Source organism: Solea senegalensis, linkage group LG8, assembly GCF_019176455.1.
Source record: "Solea senegalensis isolate Sse05_10M linkage group LG8, IFAPA_SoseM_1, whole genome shotgun sequence".
NCBI lineage: Eukaryota > Metazoa > Chordata > Actinopteri > Pleuronectiformes > Soleidae > Solea > Solea senegalensis.
Genome location: NC_058028.1, coordinates 8,604,379 through 8,624,810, shown reverse-complemented (window position 1 = coordinate 8,624,810; position 20,432 = coordinate 8,604,379). Strand labels below are relative to the sequence as shown.

Here is a 20,432-nt window from a genome sequence, read left to right as displayed (position 1 = left end):
GTGTGACAGCAGCAGCAGCAGCACCAGCAGTAGTAGCAGCAGCACCTTGGAGCAGCAGCAGCTGAAGCAGCAGCAGCAGCAGCAGGAGGAGCAGGAGGAGGATTTTTTTCTCCCCACCGTACCGTGTCGTGCGCAACACTCTCGCCTGCTCTGGGTACTATCAAAACGAAGCGGAGTGAAGAGGAGGAAGGAGTAGAAGCAAAAAAAAAAAGGGGGAATTTGTTTTTTGTTTTTTGAGGAGGAGGAGGAGGAGGAGGAGGACCATCCCACATTCATATTGGTGAATTGCCATCGGGACAGGCCTGCTGCTACATTGGATGTCTCTTCAGAATGGTAAGATTAATTTTTCAGTGAGATATGTTTGCCAGTGTACAAAAAAACCCCAACATCATTGCATGCAGCAGCGGAGCGTATTTACAGAGAAGTCATGTGAGGAGGAAAACACACACACACACACACACACACGCACGCGCGCGCACTGATAGATGCTTGTTTCCTCCGCTTTCTGCGGTGTTTGCATGGTGCATCTTTAGAAATCTGCTGCATGTTACTCCTCGGGTGAAGGTAGATTAGCGCGGCGCGGCGCGGCGCGGCACTGAAGGCTGCCGCTGTACCTGCGCCTCCTCCTGTTTGTGTTGTGTGTGTGTTTTTTTTTTCTTTTTCTTCTAAATGTGTAACATCACCGTGTGTGTGTGTGTGTGTTTGTGTATGCTGTGCAGTGACGGCATGAGAAAGTGCCGTGTTGCTGTTTTAGGCTCGGGAACAGAACAGGGTTATAGTCTGCAGCAGCAGCGCGTCCCAAAAGATGCGAGGACAGGACATAAATAACAGATGAAGACAGGGAAGGACTTGCCTCGTGAAATGTATCTATAGGTTGGTCAAAGTGCCCTGATTTGTGAGCGTGTGAGTGAGTGAAAGAGTGAGGATTTAAAAAAAAAAAAGACCTTCTCCTCTCTGACGGTGTCTTTGAGACACATTACAATAAACGCAGTTGCTTTACAAATCCCGGACGAGTAGATTTGTTATGGCTGTCATGATGACCTGCTCACTCTCTCCATAGTCAACTCTGTCAAGTTGAATAACATTCATTGTCGTACTGCTCCTATATTAGGAGGAACATTTTTTAATTTTAATTTTAAATAAATATAAATAAACAATCCGAATGTCACAGCACACGTCATTTAAGTGCCAGGTGCATGTGGTCTAATTAAATCTACACTGATCAACTGTCTCAAACTGTTTTGAAAGACTTCATTGCATTTCTTCTTTTAATTCTTATTCGAATGGCTTGACATTGGTTTATTCCCCTACAAGATAATATTAGGTTACCTTGGTATAATTTGACTTTAAAATAGTTTGCTTTGGAAAGCAATTACTGAACTATTTCACTGCAGAAAATAACCAGTAATTTACTCTCTGTTGTGCTCTGGAAAAAAATGAAATAAACACCCAGACAGAGGTACCGGGATAATTTCAACTGATCAATCTGCAAAATACTCGCTGACCTGCGACGAGCAGTGTTCGCCAAACCCTCCCAAGAGTCCATGGAGTCACTGGCGTGGCTTTGTGTGTTGTAGTACACCACAGTGGTTTGTGGTCTTTGTTTGCTTGAATTGTTTTGGATGAATCAATATTTAGTAATGCTTAAGGCAAAGTGTTCTTCTATCTATATTCTAAGATAAGAAGAAAAAAAAACCCTAATCTTCTTTCCACACTTAAGCAAAATGAAACTATTCTTCGACTTTAAAGTTATAACTTTAATCTCATATCCAGTTTTTACATTTTACGGTTATGAGACACCCCCCCCCTCGATCCCCACATTATTACATGGCGTCACATTTGGACCAGTTGAATCAAAGTGAATAAATTAAGACGCCCGCTCTGTTTGAATGTTCTGCAGTTTGAGAGTGGAGGAGTGAAAGCGTGAGTTGGACCCCTGGGAGTCATTGTTGGGGCCCAGCACACACAGCTTAGACGAGCTCTGCGCTCTGATTGGACACGTCGTAAGGCTTAACACGCGCACACATGCATGCACACTCTCACCCACACAGGGTTGTGAATTTGCTGTAGACATAGTGGAAGTGCAATCTCAATCGTCATTGCGCTAATTAAGACCATTAGTCAGTAAGAAACAAAACTCCACAGATACACTGAGGCATTCCCAACTTCAGCCCAAGAGCATATTACACGCGCGCCTCGAACCAGGTCTCGCGAAATTCTCTCCAAACGACTCAGAAAATCTCATTTCCATGTGATAGAAGGCACAGAGTGGTTCTCTGTATTATCCTCACATAGAGAGAGATTAGTATTTGACATTTAAAAAAGGTGAAATTGCCCTATTGTGAGCCAAGTGGACATTTTGAAAAAAGGAAATCAGAGATATTTTGCAGTCTGTACTAATAGTCAAACTTAGCCAGGACACGCAGCAGACATTCAGACTATTGAGAAACTGCTCAGCGTATGTGTCTTTTTTGTGAGTGGGTGGGTGGGTGGGGGCGGGGCTTACAAGTGCCACCATTGGCCCTGGTGGGATCGGTGACCTCAGATATTAGAGGTTAAATCCAGGGGAATCCAGGGGCCCTCCAGCCTCCATGACAAGTGTTTTGCGGGGGCATCAAATGAGAAGTCTGAGAGTTGTTAGGTCCCGTCGAGGTTAACCTTTGTAGAACAAGGCCGTATTCTCCCCGTTGTCTTTGTCGTGCTGATGAGCTCTGAGAAGCAGCCCCGGCACTAGTTCTCTGCATGATAAGAGAGGGAATCAACCCACCCTCTGTGGTCACGAATGAAAAATCTGTTGCTTGTCTTTTTGCCTTTGTTGTGTTGGCTTCGCTGTGAGCTGCGAAACACACTGCTATTCTCTTAAGGGCCGAGAAGAAAGATGACATGTGAGTTGCGCTTGGACCTTGTTACGTTCCATAAACGATTGTCGTGTTTTGAACTAACGTTGGCAGCGTACGGGGGCACAAAGATGACAGAGAAGATACAATATGAAATGCCTCGGTCCCCGCGGAGGTTTCCAAGGGGATATTGTGTATTTCAAATAATAATTGTTGTGAGAGACTGTATGGTCATCTTGGGAGGAGAGGAGGCTGCATTTGAGGGGAATTGATACCGTGGACGGTGCAGAGTATTTCCTCAATCGTCTTGTGTGGACAACGTAACGTCAGAAAATAAAAGCGATGGATAAAAAAAAATCTTTTGATTCTCGCCTTACGCAACCTTGAAAATCGATCCCTGTGTCATGTTAATACTGACACATAAATTATGCATCACAGTTCCCTGTTAATCTGTGATCCATCCATACATATCCACCGTTTTCAACCCAGCAGCGTCAAGTGCACCAAGAGGAGAGGTGAGTTTTGTAGCCCCAAGCATTATGTTTAGTTGAAGCAGCAGTCTGTCATCTTGTGATTTATCACACACACAACTAATGGCTGGCTGTCACAATTACACCACTTTATTGGACATGAAAGCTGGACACCACATTCCTTCTCCCTCTGCCTCCCTTTGTCTCGGGTCTCTCACTCACTCACACGCACTGCCCGTTCGTTCTCTGCCCAAATGTTGACAGGACAGCGCCAGACTTTGTGCAATAAGTCTGGAACTCTGCTGAAATCGAATGCATGTGGCGTTATCAAGTGACCGGTGGAGCGTTGCAAAGCACTTTTGTCCTTTTTTGTGGCTCGTTACCATTCGCAGCGACGCTACAGTGGATGCCGACTGTAGGTGCAAACCTGTACACAAGCGCCGACAGCATTATCGCGAGCTACACGATCGCAGTACGCAGTAAAGACACAATATGTAAGATTTCTGCTGTGCAAAAGTCTGCGATGACATGTGCGTGTAATGAATAAATGCATGTCGTGAATAGACCTTTTTCACAACAGATATTTGATGACAAACGCAGGTTTTAACAGGAGCATTAATTAGGGTCCACTCCAGGTTTAAGAGAGCCAGGACTGTGGTACTGTTTGAGTGACACTTTGACCTGTAGAAGCTTTTATTTTTCTAAAAAAAAAACTGCGTACATGTTCGCGGTGTTTTCTAGACGTGTTCCAATAAAGTGATGGGGAAATAATTGTACTTTATGGCCGCTAAAGCATTGCTAAAACGGCAAATCGAATGGTGGCTGAAGACTTTTGCGCAGTGTACTTACATTAGCTAACATATTTCCACCACTCTTTAGATGTTACTTAATCCGCTCGGTGTGGCTGCCGCAATGTTTTGCCCAGGGTTTGTCTTTGAACATCGTCACTTAATAGTCCACTTTTTGAGCTCTAAATCCTCAATGAAATGCCAGGATTCTTCAGTGTGAAGCCACGCATCGGCTCGTCCTGGAATATTTCACGGTAAAAAAAACCACGAGAACTGCTTTTACCTTGAAATGGATGCAGGGTGTGTTTTGCTCGTGACACATGCAACAGATAAAGGCACCGAGCTGCTCGGCAGCGCTGAGAGTCACTGCCGCTGCAGCAGTAGTCACAAGTGAAGTGAGGCGTAGAGAGAGATAGAGAGGAAAGGGTCGGTCTGTCGCTTTTACACTTTTTTAAAAACGACCAGCGACCAGTGCAACTTTAACGTAGCACATTTAGGGAAAAGGACAGAGAGGATCAGTGACTTAATCAGGAAGTAAGCTGAAGCTTATGATCCCATGCTGCTTGGAGACTGTATTTTGTGTCTTTTAAAGACAACTTTCATGTGCTGTCATAAAGATGGTGCAGCTTTGGACACAGGTTCCTCAGAGCTGGTGTTGTAATGTGTCAAAAATATGCAGCCTTGTGTGGAAAAGCTCACACATACTGGGTGAATGCTTTCCTTTAATTGCTTTGGAAATAGAATAGCACAGTTCCTTTGTACTGTAAATCGAGTCATCATTTTTCTAACCTGGTTGCAAAGAGATTGTGAATGCAAGGCCCCCACACCCAAAAAATAAGTAAATATATATATAATTTCTTTTTGACGAGAACAGATTACAAAATGACAGCAATTTTCCAAACAGCTATTGGAAAAAAAAGAAAGAAAGAAAAAACACGTCCAAAACTGAATTCATCGCCTTATAAAACAAGGATTATCGGGGATCGATAGAAACCTGGACGGTGTCACTTTTCATTTGTATATCTCATTACACTGCGTTATCAGTTGTGTCATCATAACAGATTAAGATAAAGACTTCAAACAAAATAAAAAATAAAAAATAAAAAGATTTTTACAGAGCTCGTCCGACCAAATCAGACCCTGAAGTTACGAGGAGAGAGCGAAGGGAGATGGAGAGAACACAGTGTATGATTCTGATTGGACGAGCAAGAGAATTGAAGTTTTTTTTTGTAGTTGCCATTGACGACCTCACCTGGGTTTGAAAATAGAACTAAATAGTTTGATTTAGACAGAACGTGTGATTTTGTGCTTTGAGAAATGGTGAATCAGAGCCTTCCGTCAATTCTAGTTTGATGTTGTGAGCTTGTCTGTTGTATTTAATGCTTCAACACAGATACGCAGACCTCTATTAGGACCCGGATCACGGTAAACCCAGTGGAAGCCAATCTGTCTGATGATACACTGAACCAGTCGATCTCTGATCTTACGATTCTGACATTTTTTTTTTTAGAATCCACTGGGTTTTTTTTTTCCCCCAGCTATTTTTTTTTCTGCTTTCCACATAAAAATCTTTCATCATATTTTACAAATGATAGTATAAATAATATGATGTGTCGATGTAATGGATACATGTCTGCCGTCTGCACGTTCTCCGTTTTCACAGCGTATTTTCGCTGTTTCCACAATAACTGTCGGGTCTATGTTTTTTTTTTCAAAGAGCTGGAATCTTACACCTGTTTGGGGCCGTGAAAGTCCGAGTCACTCAAACAAAGTACTCGAGCAGCGAGGAAGGGGTTGAGCCCCCAGACACAGGATAGTGTTTCTCCTCCTGGGAACACGGAGACAGACTCCTCTTTGTGTCCGGCCTTTCGTCGTTACACATGTAGCAATTTTTGGGGATGACTCTCATTTTTAAGCTCACGACAATCTGCAGGTGTGCGGTGCGTTATCGTTACAGTCTCCACTTTGATATGTTCCTGTCTTCCTGTTGCCGCAGCAGAGCATTGGCCTGTTTTCAGGTCTTTTTGTTTAAAGTAAAATCCCCCTCTTGTCATATATCTTCAGCTTTAGTCTCTTTCACCGAGCACAAACATCACCCTAGTAGAATGGAGCGGCGATGGCCGGCGTTTGAATTCCCACTTCATGCATTAATCCTGCGTCTCTTAAATGAATAATGCAAAAAAAAACAAAGAAAAGAAAGTCCTTCATGTGTTCCACAGTTTTGGATTCTGTCGCTGAGGTGTTGCTCGACGTGTTTTTATTTCCTCTCTGGGTCAAAATGCGATTCTTTAATGTGATCTAATTCATGACGAAGGAAATAGAAGTGCATCATTTTGAGAGCTGTTGTCACTCATGACTTGCCTGCCTCTGTATTTGTTAACATCAGTAAATCATTATGCTGTGGGAACTTTTATTAGTGCAGTGTGGCGTAAAAAGATATTTCCTTCGGGGGTAAGAGATGAGTATGAGTTTTAAATCTTGGACAAACATAATACCTTAGCATTTATTTTTTTTGCATTCTGTTAAGGCACTGGTTTTGTCGATGGTATTGACTCAGCCGGTGCGTTTGTCTCTTTTTTCTTACTTTGAAAGGAGGTTAATGCACGGAGGGAGCGTGCGGATGCCTCCAACAGACGGAGTCTCGTTCGCACTTTTAAACATGGTTCTGGACTGGTAATGGGATGAGCAGCCATCTCAGGAGGGTCATTAGGTCTGATGGTTGCCTTGCATGGTTGTAATAATATGAGGCCATTTTATAGGACCAGGTGCACTTAGTGGTGCAAACACTGCCTCTTGGCATATCCCCATGTTCTGTGATGACGACGCTCCCAGCCAAATGCATTCATTAGTGTTTCCTGAACTCTAGGATCTGGTCAGATGTTTTCCATGAAGGACGTTTGGCACTGTCCTTATTAATGCTCTGATCACACAGACTTGCACAGTGCTGCCTGAAGGGTTGAAACCTACATTTTAAAGAAGCGGTGCAGTTGGATTTTTTTTCTCTCTGTTGCTAAGCAACCATTGAATCACCTATGCTTAGCTGCACAGTTTTTTGTTTTTTTTTGTGAATTAAACTTACAGATCTGTAGGGTACAGTATTTAAATATATAGGCTGAGAGGATAGGAGAGAGGGAGATAGCCGCTTCCCAAATAGGACACTGGGAAGAGGGAAACTGAGGTAAATGAGATTCAGCAAAAGAGTACAATCTCCGGGGTATACCTGGGTCCAGCTGGTCCAGGAGCTTCGCCGGGAGAATGGTTGATTCAAGGCTTATTTTAGGATGAATGGAGGAAAGTTTGACAACCTCCAGTTTTGTTAGGATGTGTTTCGCAGCTCGTCTCGGGAGCTTCTCATTGTCAACTTTGAAAGTGAGCGGTGTTAAACATGACCTGGACGCTACCAGCTGTTAGTGTTTAAATTAAAGCTGCAGTGCGTAACTTAGGTGATCGTTGTTGGTATGGAATTAGTTCGCGTCGGTTTAGTCGGCGTGAGCAGAGATGATGTAACGTTGTTTGTGATGCCGTGTCCTTCATCTGCTAATGCGCCCTGTCAAGCAAAACTATCAAACCTGACTGTGGGAGTGTTTGTGTGAATGATTCTGTGGAGGTATAATAGTTGAAACTTCTTGTGAGTGCTTCTTTCTGGTTTCAGGCATACGCCAACAACGTTGCTGTTGCCTCCGTCTATCTTGACACGAAACAAGTCACTTCCTGTGGCCAGTGGGTCAACATGACATCTAAACACTGCTATACTGAGAAACACACGGCTAAATCAGCAATGTGTGAATGTCATTGATGATGTTACAGACGTTTGTTCATAATAAAATAAAATATCCATATTTTAATTACAAATGAAGGCACTCTAAAGTAAACAGTCCCTGCCAGTTTCAGTCGCCGGTCGTTGCTACTCCATGTCTCCTCACGGTGGCGCTGCTCAAATGAATGAGGGAAAGTTGGGCCAAGAAAAGAGTGAGTTCACAGCGGGATAATGGTGGAGAAAACTAAGCTAACAGATGCCATCCATCCATGTTCAATACATAGACCTTTATGCACTTTGTTCTCCATGTTGTGAATAAATAGACGTTTTGTTTTCTTCGGTTAGACAGATGTTGCGATGTATCGCTACACGATTGTCTTGCAGTATATAAATTATCACAGAATCCTGGTATTGTGATATTATTGGTATCGTGGACCATGCATCACGTATCGTATCGTGAAGTACCCTGTGATTATAACCTGTCAAGTATTTTACCTGAACTAGAGATATAAATCAGTTTGACTCGCAAAATAAATAAATAAAAAAAACACTTTTAGTGTTGCCGAGTCTGCTGAAACATGCAAATGAAAGTGAGACATGTGGCAGAAAATTAAGCTGACAAATGAGAGAAAAATCTAAAACCACTAAAAAAAGACTTTGAAAAATGAAATGTCAAAGTGTCATTTAACAGTTTTTTCCCCTCTAATAGAGCAGCTTTGTCATTGCTGACCTAACGGATCTTTGTGTTTGATTGCCCATCACACACTAAAAAACTCTTCACTGATGGAGCAAAATTGAGGCTGACCATTTCAAACTGCTCTCGACGACTACTCACAGACTCACTCCGTCCAGCTGTCGGGTCAACGAGTTTTACACCACCAGAGTTAAATGCACTGCACGAAATTGCCCCACTCACATTGTTGTTTTCATACTGTGGGTCTGCCGCAGTTACGGACGGCACATACACAAAGAGCCAGTCAATTGATGACTGATTTTCAACTCGTTTTGAACTCTGGGGGGGGGGAAAAAAAAAGTGACAGGAATGATGAGATGTCCTGACAGTGTTTGAAGGTCGCATCGCGAGGGTGACGGGAATCGCTGTCCTTAGCGCTATCAGACTAACAATATGACATCTCATATTTTTCTGCTTCTTGGGAAGCTTCCCACCCATCAACTCCCTCGTGGCATTTCATCATGACCAGGATAATCTTATGCAAGATAGTGAAACTGCTGTTAATTTGCAGGTAATTAAACCCCAGTGAGTTACAGTCGGAAAAGCAACATGCACTGTACGGAGGCTGCAGCCAGTATGACTGTGCAATGTGTTGAATGATGACATGGCTACTCTCAGAAGCAACACTACCAGGACCTTATTTATAGCTCAAACCGAGTAAAGACATTTTTGAAGGTGAGTCACAGCAGCTCATAAAAAAAGTAGTGATTTTGATGCCAATATGTGAATATGGCATTTTCTCACAGTAATGACTGGTGTGTTTAATAAACTGGCTCAATGCCTTTTACTGAGTTGTTGCTGATGTAGATTTATTTTAACTTGGTTGTCGTTGTATCTGGTATTCATATGGAATATTTTCTTCTGACGTTACAAACCTGAGTGTGTAACGGTGTGTTGAAGTTGGAGTTTTTTGCGTGGATCAAATGGCTGATATTTGGTCTCTGCTGACCAGTGGCAACATCGCTGTCTATGTTACAGGAAATCTTATCTGCTTCTCTTCTCATTTGTTTTGTGAAACTCGTGAATATTTCTGGATGATCATCGTCTTGCCTATCTACAACTGTGCTCCGGGGCTGCAGCGATAAATTGATTATTAATTAATCACCTTTTAGCTATTGTGCTAATTAGCAAATTGATTTGAGTGTTAAAACAAGTTCTCTGACTTCTTTCAGCTTCTTAAATGTGATTATTTTCTGCTCCGTACGGTGAATAAATCATTAAAACGAAATACATTTGGTTAGTAGACGAAACAAAACATCATTTTGATGAGCATAAATCAAAATTATTCAGCTTTAGCTGACATTTCATGGATTCTATGCAATTTTTATACAGTCATAATGCATTTATAGCAGTGGATTTCCTTTTGTTTTGTAAAGATTTTTCTCCCACTGTCCAAAAATGAAGTATCCTAAATATGGGTGCTGCCATTTTCTGCTGGTGACTCAGAGTCTTGTGCAGTAGTAATTGTGAAGTGGAGCCATGGTGTCAGGGTTCCACAGATAAACTCGCTTGACCAATCGCAAATTCAGTCTCCACTCCCTCAATCACGATTTCACCCCCCTTTAAATACCTTATTAAATCCAAACTTATCAGAAATACGAAAACCAGAACTCAGTGTTCAGAAAACCAGAAGATTGCACTTTGACTTTTTAATTTGGCCCATGTCCCGTCCATTTGAGGCGGGGTTTACGACCTATACTGCAGCCAAGGTGATTTAGCTTTACTTTTGGTGGAGGAGTTATGTCATCCATCTTTATGTGCAGGCGGCACACGGACGTTTAAAGCCTTACAAATGAGTCCCGTGTTGACTGGATTGCAAGGCTTTCAGCGGGCCGGCATAGTCGTCGTGAAAACACTCCTGCGCTGTTTATTTCAGGCATGACTTGGAGGAGGCGACCACAATCTCGCTCTGCCCATTTCCAGACTGTTTGTCGAGGTTTAATCACAAGTAGTCCTCGATGTCAGCGCTGAGTTCCTGTCAGAACTCATGCTAATTTGCCGCTGTGAGTGTAAGCTGTGATTGCCATGACAGAGGCATCTTTAAAGGATCCAAATTAGGACGACATTAAAGAGAAGGTGCAGGACATTTAAGAGCTTATCACACTCCTCTCTGATTAAGCCTCTCTCTCTCTCTCTCTCTCTCTCTCCCTTTAAACATTCTCAAATCAGGGCCATTTTTTACTTGGCTGGAATTGGCTTTTTGTCAGCATCTGTTACTGGAAAATTGCACACGAGTCATTTTATATTCTTCTGAAAGTGTAGCGAATGGTAGTTAAAGTTAAAGAATTTAAATGATGTATGTTCATAGCCATGATTAAAAGGGTCATTTTTGTTGGGGTTATTGCTTTTTTTTCCCCCCGCTTTCACAGATATTATTTTTTTTCCATATCACTTGTTTTTGTGGCTTAAAGGAATATTTACTCGGCTCATTGATGCCACCTAAGGAAAAAAGGCAATGTCTTATCAAAGAAAAAAAGACCACAACTTTATTTAACGCATGGGATGTACTGCTTGCCCTTCCCTGAACCCTTTGATTCTTGAGGAATTTACATTAGAAGAGTATCTACATGTTTACAAGCTGGAGGTCTTCATAGGTGCGCCCGAACCGTTGGACTCGTGACCCGACACAATGAATAATAGCGGAGTAGACCTGAGAAGATCTGACCCTGTGTTGTAAAAAGAGGTCAGCCTCATCTAGAGGAAATAGGAAATTCGCAGCGGGGGCAACAAATGTGTAAAATGGCAATTCGTCTAAGCTATATTTATATTGATTATCCTGCAAGATTGTGAACAAGTCATATTTTGTCAATTATCAATAAGTTGAAATCAGAAATCATCTTTCCTTAGATGCTATGTAATATGCATCGCAGCATATTGGGCTGCAACAATTATTTTACCATAAGTGAATGACCGATCTCTGTGAATGTCAGATATTGTTACAGCATGGCACTATTATTTTCTCATATTTCTTTTAACACTATTTATTTAACCACAGTCACCACTTTTAGCTGCTCTATTTCTGATTGTTCTGCGTTTCCTGCCAGTTAATAAAAAGAAAAGCTCACTTGTTGGAAGCAATTCATATTTTGAAGTTGAAGAGTAGCCCGTACTTTAATGGTCTATCATGTGGGAATGCTCCATCACAATATTACAGGGCTATTATAGGGCTGTGGTGCCGGAAGTGACGTACTGAGGGCCGGCTGCCGGCAACTATTTCCCAAGATAGAAGTCCCGAAGTTTTCACTACAATAGAGGATTTTGAGAGAAATCTCAGAAAAGTGGAAGAACAGACGGCTTCTAAGTATATCACGTACAAGAAACGACTCAATTTCGGGGGAAAGAGTAAGGGTTTAGGGTTAGGCATGGAGAAGAAGGGAGGTCAGGGTTAGGGCCAAGATGACCACATGCTGCTTTGTTTGGTGCAACTGCTAAACAGCCCCCTCTCCAACTATGTCGCTCTGCGTTCCCGACGTTTTGTACGGTAGTGGGGTATATGAAAAATTCATATCATAAAAACAAAAACACTGGTACTGTATTGTGGGAAAGCTCCATTACTTCTGCCATCAAATGATTGACAGGTCCGGATTAGGTTTTGGGTTTATATGTATTTTATAGACCTATGAAGACCTCTTTTTCAAGCAAAAAAAAAAAACAACAAAAAAACTTTAACTGACAGCCAAAGTGACTGTGACATTAAGGGATGGTATAGTCTGCCTGTAGCCATCAGGATGGCTCTGGAAACATTTACCTTGCCAAGAGAGTGATGAAATAATTTTGCGGTCTGTAGTCTTTGTATCTTTAATCCAAGCAATCAGATAGTGTCTCAGGACGGGAACAACCTCCCTTTGATTACGTCCGTGTGCGTGCCACTTTATGTCGGGAGGCATCGTTACAACTGCTTATGTCTGACGAGGGACGGGCGATATGAGCAGTTCCACAGTAAAAGACGCAGGCCAAACATTTCACTGGAAACTGGTTCAAATTGGCTGATTGCTTTCAAAGCCATCACGGCGCTGCCAGCAGTCTGTGTTTTTTCACTCACCCAGACACCGCAGTGACATCCGTGACATGACATCATGACTGTATGCCTATTTATTATTTTTTTATTCAGTAACAACATTTCTCTGTCCCAGTTCTTTTTAAATCATTTTTTTCAAGTTGTTTTGAAGAATGGCACCTGCTTCCACTGTTGTTCATGTTGTTAAATCAAATGGGAGTAACTTTTTATTTTTTTCTCTCTTTGTTCCTGCAGAAAACTGGCATATTTTTGAAACCTGCTGCACACACCTGCACTCGGAGCTTTTCGGGGGGGTGCTGGAAAGCAGTTGTCAATATATTTCGCAAGTGTTTGGCAGCAAAGAGGAGTGATAACTCTCAAGGGGGCTGGCCTTAAGCTGTTACTCCTATAAATATTAATAAAGGCCCACCAGCCTGCCTGAAAGGAAGCTAACAGTTTGCTTGTGTCACAAGCTGGGCTTCAGTGTGACAAGTGGTGAAAAGAATGATGAGATGACAAAGCGGTGGTGAGGTGACATTTAGTGACAGGCCTCATATTTCAACTATAAAATGCCATCAGTGAAAATGGAAGCTGAGTCTGCTGACCTCTTCCTTACAAAGTGGTGACATATCAAACAATAACCCTGCCGGGTTTTGTGTTGGATTTATTTATTTATTTATTTACTCTGAAATTACCGCCGAACAAAGGGGATTCATCTAAATATGTGGAGGGAGTCGTTGAAACACACACGTCGCTCCACGCTGGAGAGAATTAAGATGTGCATTTAAACAATTAGACACACGCTGGTTCATTTATGGACATGGACAAAGTGTTTACACCGTCACATACAAGTGTTAAACCAAAAAATGATTTCATTCTGTGATAAATCACCTTGGGTTTGACCCATTTTCACCGGAATGTCTGCCGACTGGTTTCTGTAACTTTTCAGGACTGCAGACCACAGTCTGGACTGCAAACCCCCCTCCTCTCTCTCGAGGAAGTACTTTCTACACGTTCCCGTCTTACATTATTATCACTGAACCAGATGATAAGATGTCAAATGGTCTGGCTAGTTAGTCTCCCTGTGTTATTGCTGTGTGGACATAATTCCTCCATATTTAGATGAAACTGTTGCATGGATGCCATTATGCTGAAGCCTTGTTCTCTCAGCTTAGTTTTCGAAAGCTTTTGTATTACTGGAATTTCACACCAGAGAGGAACTAATTCCTGTGTGGCAAGGTGTAAATTTGAGCAGCTTTGATGATGTTGAGCATTTTATTTAAGAATCTAGAGGCGGATGAAGGTGTTAATTAGTTGACAAAAATCTTTTTAGTTCTTGGAGGTTTTTATTTTTAACCTCATCCCCGCGGCCCTACGTTAGATTGGTGCATTTCAGTGAAAAGGAAACAAATAAGACAGACTAACGCATGTGAGGCAGCAGACTAGTATATATTTATATTTATGTGGTTTAGATGTATCAGAAAATGGCTTCCAATCCAGCTCCTTTGTTGATGGCAAAAAGCCTCAGTGAGTAATGACGGCTAAATATTCAGCATGTCAAGCAGTGTTATAAAGGCCATTTCTACATTGACAAGTTCTAAAGAAGAGCAATTGTAAAGGTTCTATATTATGTCATATATAGGATTATATGCTGTACTTACATGGGCAGAATAATTCCACTTATTCCATGTCACCATAATCTTTTTATTCTGGAATTGTAAAAGGCTTGTAAATAGTGCTTCATCTGTGATGGAGTTGGTTTTTTTTTTTGTATTTAATGTGAAGATACAAGAAAATATGAGCATATTATCTATGTTTTTCATGTAATTTAATTGTAGATCGTCGAATGGTAAATATTCAACAGTAAACAGAAGTAGTGAAGTCATGCCAGTGGAAAAGCGACATCAAATGTTTACTGTATACGTCATCAGTCACTATTTAAAGTTCCGCTGACAAGTTCTGATGCGAGTCGTACTGCACATGTAGCGCGTGTGGGGTGAGTAATCGCGGGAAACTCGGAGCGGAGTCGGGCAGTCAAAAGCAAGTGTGACTCACGTCTTTTGCAGAACATGGTGGATGAGTATGTTGTGGACTTTGCTCTGTTGAAAACCTGAACATTACAGCAGCACCTGGAAGCTTATATCGTATTTCATTGCAACAAAAAAAAAACAGTTGCATGAACAAAGAAGTGAACCAGAAACACATGTCAGTTTTTCAAGTCACCCAATCCTTTGTGAACTGTCATTTTCAAGCCTTGAGATAAGTACTTACACTGGGTTAGAGGGTAGAATTATTGAGAGTGTGAGATCTGTGGTTAGTCACCCCATAGCCACGCCCTCAAACATGTCCCGCTTTATCATCTGTCTGACTCTAAATCTGACTAGAAAATGGGGTGATCTGAAAATGGACATGATGCTCTGTTGGAAAAGACTTAAATCTTGTGATTGAGACCATTAACTCCTCAGGGAAATACTTAACTGACAAATTAAAAGTGAGAATAGCATCATTATTGTAGCAATTTTTTACAACTTCCACATTGGCCTCATGTTCCAGACCCCAAAGCCATTTTTCGGACGTGAACTCCGTCTCACGTCTGGGAAAATTTAGTGCGCGTCTGACAGCAGGTTCTCATTCCGAGAGCGTCGCATACTGCCGCTCTGTCACATCCCTCAGCGTCGCCTTACAGACGCACAAGGTAATCTTCTGCATCTGAAGGAGACACACCAGACGGCACAGTCAGACGCACCGAGCAGCTGCGTCCGTCCACACTTAAACCTCTCTGTGACCATCGCTGATGATTTACTATTAGTAATGGCAATGCTGATGATGGTAATAAAATAAAAGTCCGTCTGAGTGTGAGCCAACAGTGAAACTCCACTAAGCGCAAACTTGAAGATGTATCCTAACCACAGTCCTTTTCTTGGCCCGAACCCTTAACCTGTCTTATCCTGGTCCTGAACCTCATACTCGGAGCCCAGTGTGTCTTTTTTGTGGGAGAGAAGGTTGAGCAGAGATGCATATTTTAATACCCAGCCAGGTGTTGACAAAGACAGTCACAGTGCAGTGATTTGGTGTGTTTGTGGAGCTCTCTAACAATAAGAGTGAAAAGCAAAACCTGAGAGACGCCGAGAAAATAAACTGCTTGAGTCTAATTTGTACCTCGGTTGCATAAGTAAGACAGAGCTGGAGCAGGCGGCGCTTCAAATAGGCCTGTGGGTCTTAAACAGCATTTTTTTTGTCTGTGCGTGAAATTAAGTATAAACACCATAACTGACAATCAATACCTTTTCTCCCCCTCAATTTTTTTAGCGAATACATCTAAATGGGCAATTTTAGAAAATGCCTAAGGTCTGGAGTGTTATTTATTTCAGCTCTTCTGTAGAGGACACAGAATCCTTATGGCGCTTTAACAATAGCAATCTTAATATGTGTATTACTGGCAAAACATTTCCCACAGTGGATGGTGATAACTTAGTTTAGTTGTAAAGCAGAGTGCTTTCACACACACACACGTATATATATATATGCTTTATAATAATGTTTTATGAAAATACATTTGAAGAGCGTGACATTGTGAAAGATCAGCAGCATTCTGTCTTTTGTTGTCAGTCTGATATTAATTTAAAATGTGTTCCACTGTATCTCTCTTTGTTACAGTCGATGAAATGATAGATAATAAAAGCCCACTTTAACTGATGCTATGCTATTTTCTGATATTTGTCACTCAGGCATAAGTTGGCCGACTGGCAGATCTGAATTGTACTTCAGATGATTGTAAAAAAAAGAAACAACAAAAAAAACAAGATTGACGCTGTGATATAAGCCATAATCTTTCCATCACAGTATAGGATGAGTAATCCTCAGTACCACAACTTCAGCCTGCTGCTGCAACGACAGATCATTACTTTACAAATGTCACAAAAACACATTTTCCTTTTGAAAATGAGTAAAATAATCAACGTAGATCAATAAACTATGATTCTATTTAAAGATATGACGAGCTGTGTAACACCTACTTTATCTACTAGTGCCACGTGACTACTTTGGTCCAGTCATGATTGAGCGCTCGTGCCTACAGAAATTGTAAAAGTTGTGCTCATTTAATTAGCTCAAGATGGAAACTCCTGATACATAATGTCCAGTTCTTATGAAAGCAATACGTCCGTAATTCCTGCTGGGAATTTCATTATGTCTGCCTCTGACGTCCACTTGGACACAAGGATGACCCACAGTAATTAGAATTTGTTAGTCTGAGGTCAAAGGTCAAGGTGGCCATGGCCACACATTAAGAATTCATATGCTAATTATGAGAGAATTTCACACAAAATAATTACGCGATCACAAAAGTTCATAAAGGTTAACACAACTATGATGTCATTATATTCTGCAGTAGCACTTTAATGGCCATAACTGAGTAAACTGGGATTTGGTTGGATAGTGAAATGGTGACACTAATCTAAAGGTGCTTTCACACCAGAGCTGTATGGTCCTTGGCTTTAGACGGACCAGGGTTTGTTTCCTCAGATAGTCCACTTCGTTTGGGCAGGCGTGAAACCTCATCCGAACTCTGGTGGAGACCAAACAAACACACTCTGGTCTGCCTGGAAATGTGGGTCTCTGGTGCGGTTCGATTACAGTGGGAATGCAAACGGACTGTCGCCGAGGATAGGTCGCTGCCCTGCCTGCTGCTCATACTGGGCAGTTTCTTGGGAGAAACCAATTTGGTTAAGTAAAAACAGAAACCCCAACACTGCATAAATTTGGTGTTGCTCCATTGTTTGTTTTTGTGGTGGACACGCCGGGCTGAAGGGGATGGATTTTTGGCCCTGGCCAATAAATCAGTCGTTTTTTTTTTTGTTTTCTTTTTCCTCATACATTATTTGTTTCCTCGTCAGTGCTCGTTTTGGGCAATACCACTCCAAACGAGCAGATGTTGTAACTGCGTGACATTGTCCAGGCGGTTTGGTCCGCTTACAAAAGTCCCCCTGACTTTTCTGCTGTGAATGCGCCCAAAGATGCTCAAATTGAAGCTGTTGTCATCTATGTTGGTATTTCTTTCGGCTTGCTTTTTGGCCAACTAACTAACTAAATTGTCGTCTCAGTCTGACTAAAACCAGGATTTGAATCCCGACTACATGTACACGTACAGTTGGAACCAAGCTGGCCTGGGTGCTCTTCACATGCTCCGCCCCCCTGGCTTTGTTTTAGAAAGAAAAGCAGAAGACAGCAGTGAGAAAAAACACGTCCAGGCAGATATACTGTATATTTTTGGACAAATGAGGAGACTGAGTTCATGCTCTGTCGGCTCAAAGTTCACGCATGGTCGGTAGACATGACGTGTGCTAACAACTAGCCATCACCTAAAGTGGAAACTGCCTTGTACTAACAAGCGGAAAGAGGGCGTGTCAACACCTAGCATCACAGGCAGCGTACAGACTTCAATAAATCGATTCCCCTGATTCAATAAAGAAAACCTATCCCAGCCGTGGCTCGAACTGAACTGTACATGGAAGCGCACTGACTGAGAAAACACTGAGAGCTTTCTGGAAAACGGCTATTTAACTGTCATTATTTCACTGACAGCTACTCGTGCATGTAAACGGCGACTCGGCTTTCTGGCAGACGAGTAAAGCTGCGTGGCAATCATTGCTCATTTTCCGTGTCCTAAATTGTCTGAGTAATGTAAACAGTATCATAAATGCTGTGAGTAATTGAATGACCTTTGGACAGAAAACATGAATAAGCTAAAAAAAAAATAATGTTGCTGAAGGAAGTTACTGAGCACGGAAGCCATTTGGCGGTCCTCCGCATGGGTGTGTGACCTTTTACACTTTAATGCAGTGTAATTCTTGGATCAGAGAGCATATCTTTAATTTCACAGCCAGCATCCATTTTTCAGGGATACAATATACGACTACGTGGTTGAGAGTACTTTGTTACTCTTTGATATGTAGTACATGTCCACTGTTGAATAAAAAAAGTAATGCATGCATTAACAGTGCCGATCCACAGAGTAGCTGAATGATTTTCAGCTACTGTTCTTTTTAATGTAAATGTACATTGCTGCATCATAGTAGCGTGGGACAAGAACCGGCGACCCTCACAGGGACCAGATTTAAATATGTGTGAGCTGGGTTCTTGCTGCATTTTATTCCTAATACACATACACACAAGAAATGATTTCACTTTGTATCTGTGTTACATTTGTGTTGCTCTTGTTTCCACTTATTGTAACAGGTTGGATTCTGCATAGCCCGCTTGTATACCGGCCAAAATAACTCACTATCTCCCGCTAACATCTAACGAGACATTCTGGGCTCCAAACATGGTTCATGTCACCTTTTTCCGGTGCGGTGTTGTGACGTGCGCCAATCCAGCTCAGTCTGATGAGCTTGAGAGAGGGACTGAAGTTAAACTTTCGAAAAGTTAATCATGTCAAGTAACCTTGTCACTGGTCTCCACTGTGCTTTCTTTTGTTGTGCGTTGTACTTCCCTCTTCTGCTCGTTTGCGGCACTTTGGTGATGTTGAACGTGACTCGGCAGAAGAAAACAGAACGGCAAACACTTTCAGTCACCGATTTTCGTGCGTCTATTTGTGTTTTAAAACCAGCCTACTTGTCTTTGAAATTGTAAAAGACACATTACATTTTCTCAGCAGACAAAAAAAAACACCTTCCCCTAAAACATGTCAAACACAAACAGAAGCGAGAAGTGTGTTGTCACCATGTCACGTTCCAGCTACGAGCATTAACATTAGCCAGTAGTGTGTGCTGGTTCCCCCGAGGGTAACGGCGTGCTTTTTTGCCACTAAGGTTTAACACGAGGTTAGTAAAGTAACTTTGTGCCTTCTTCTATTTTTATCCCGACTACATGAAAAATTAACTGTTTTAATCTGTGGGGAAGAAGTTCTGGCACATCTCGGTCTGTCCCTTCTGCCCACTGTGCCACCCACACACTGCCTCATGTCTCTATTGCTCAGCCTCTCATTGTTCAATGCAGTGTTGTGTAAAATGAACGACTTAGTGGTGATGCTTTCTTGCTTCTTTTGGCCTCCATTTTTCTATCAGATGCTTTCGTATGCATTTTCCTGGGATGTCTCATTCTTTACTTTAGATTGTACACTACTACAATACTGAGAAGTAAAACATGCTGCACGGACCAAGTGCACAGCAAATTAGCTGTCCTTGCAAAACAAAGTTTTTCATCAATATAATGACGGTAATTAATAGTGATGGCTCTGGTGTATGTACATGATCGTCAGTGCAAAAGTGTCAGCGTAATCACTTATGTTCGACGTGAAATGAATTATTCCAATTACATGACCTGTCAGTGTTTTTTTTTGTTTTGTTTTTTTTACTCTAAATCTTTCTAAATTTAAAGCAGGCGTCAACTATTTTTTGATGTTACGCAGTACAACCAATGATGCACGTTATCTCCATATAGTTGAATATCTTACTATATCTCCAGTCTGGCAGGGCTGGAGTTCTCTCAGTCAGGGAATAAAAATGTGGGCACGTACAGTTTCGCATCTTAATGTGTAATTATGCTTCAGCGCTGTCAACGTCCACGGCCAGAGGCTTATTCTGTCCATTCATTTTTCCCAATTTTATGAACATGACATCTCAGGAAGGACTGAAATTATTTCTCAAATTCGCCACAAACTTCCACTTGGAGGGTGATGAACTGATTCGTATTTATGTGGTTGAAGGTCGTTGGTTGAGGCCTCGACTTTGACCTCATTCGGCCATGAGAAATGACACTGTAAATGGATAAAATGATGAAGTGGTAACATGTATATTATTCAAAGGGGCAAAGGTCCTGTCGACTGTGATGTCATCATTTTCTACATA

General features: G+C 41.8%; 1 protein-coding gene across 8 annotated transcripts in view; it reads left to right on the top strand.

The window, feature by feature from the left end:
- The first annotated feature begins 227 nt into the window (after window positions 1-227).
- The window catches only part of tenm4 (teneurin transmembrane protein 4), a 168,465-nt gene continuing 148,260 nt past the window's right edge, over window positions 228-20,432 (top strand). For 7 of the 8 annotated variants that reach the window (XM_044031683.1, XM_044031684.1, XM_044031682.1 and 4 more), the window contains exon 1: window positions 228-333. The gene's annotated coding sequence lies outside the window, so the exon portion shown is untranslated. Of the gene's footprint in view, window positions 334-9,190; window positions 9,261-20,432 lie in introns of those variants that run through there. The other variant, XM_044031679.1, reaches the window with a different exon arrangement.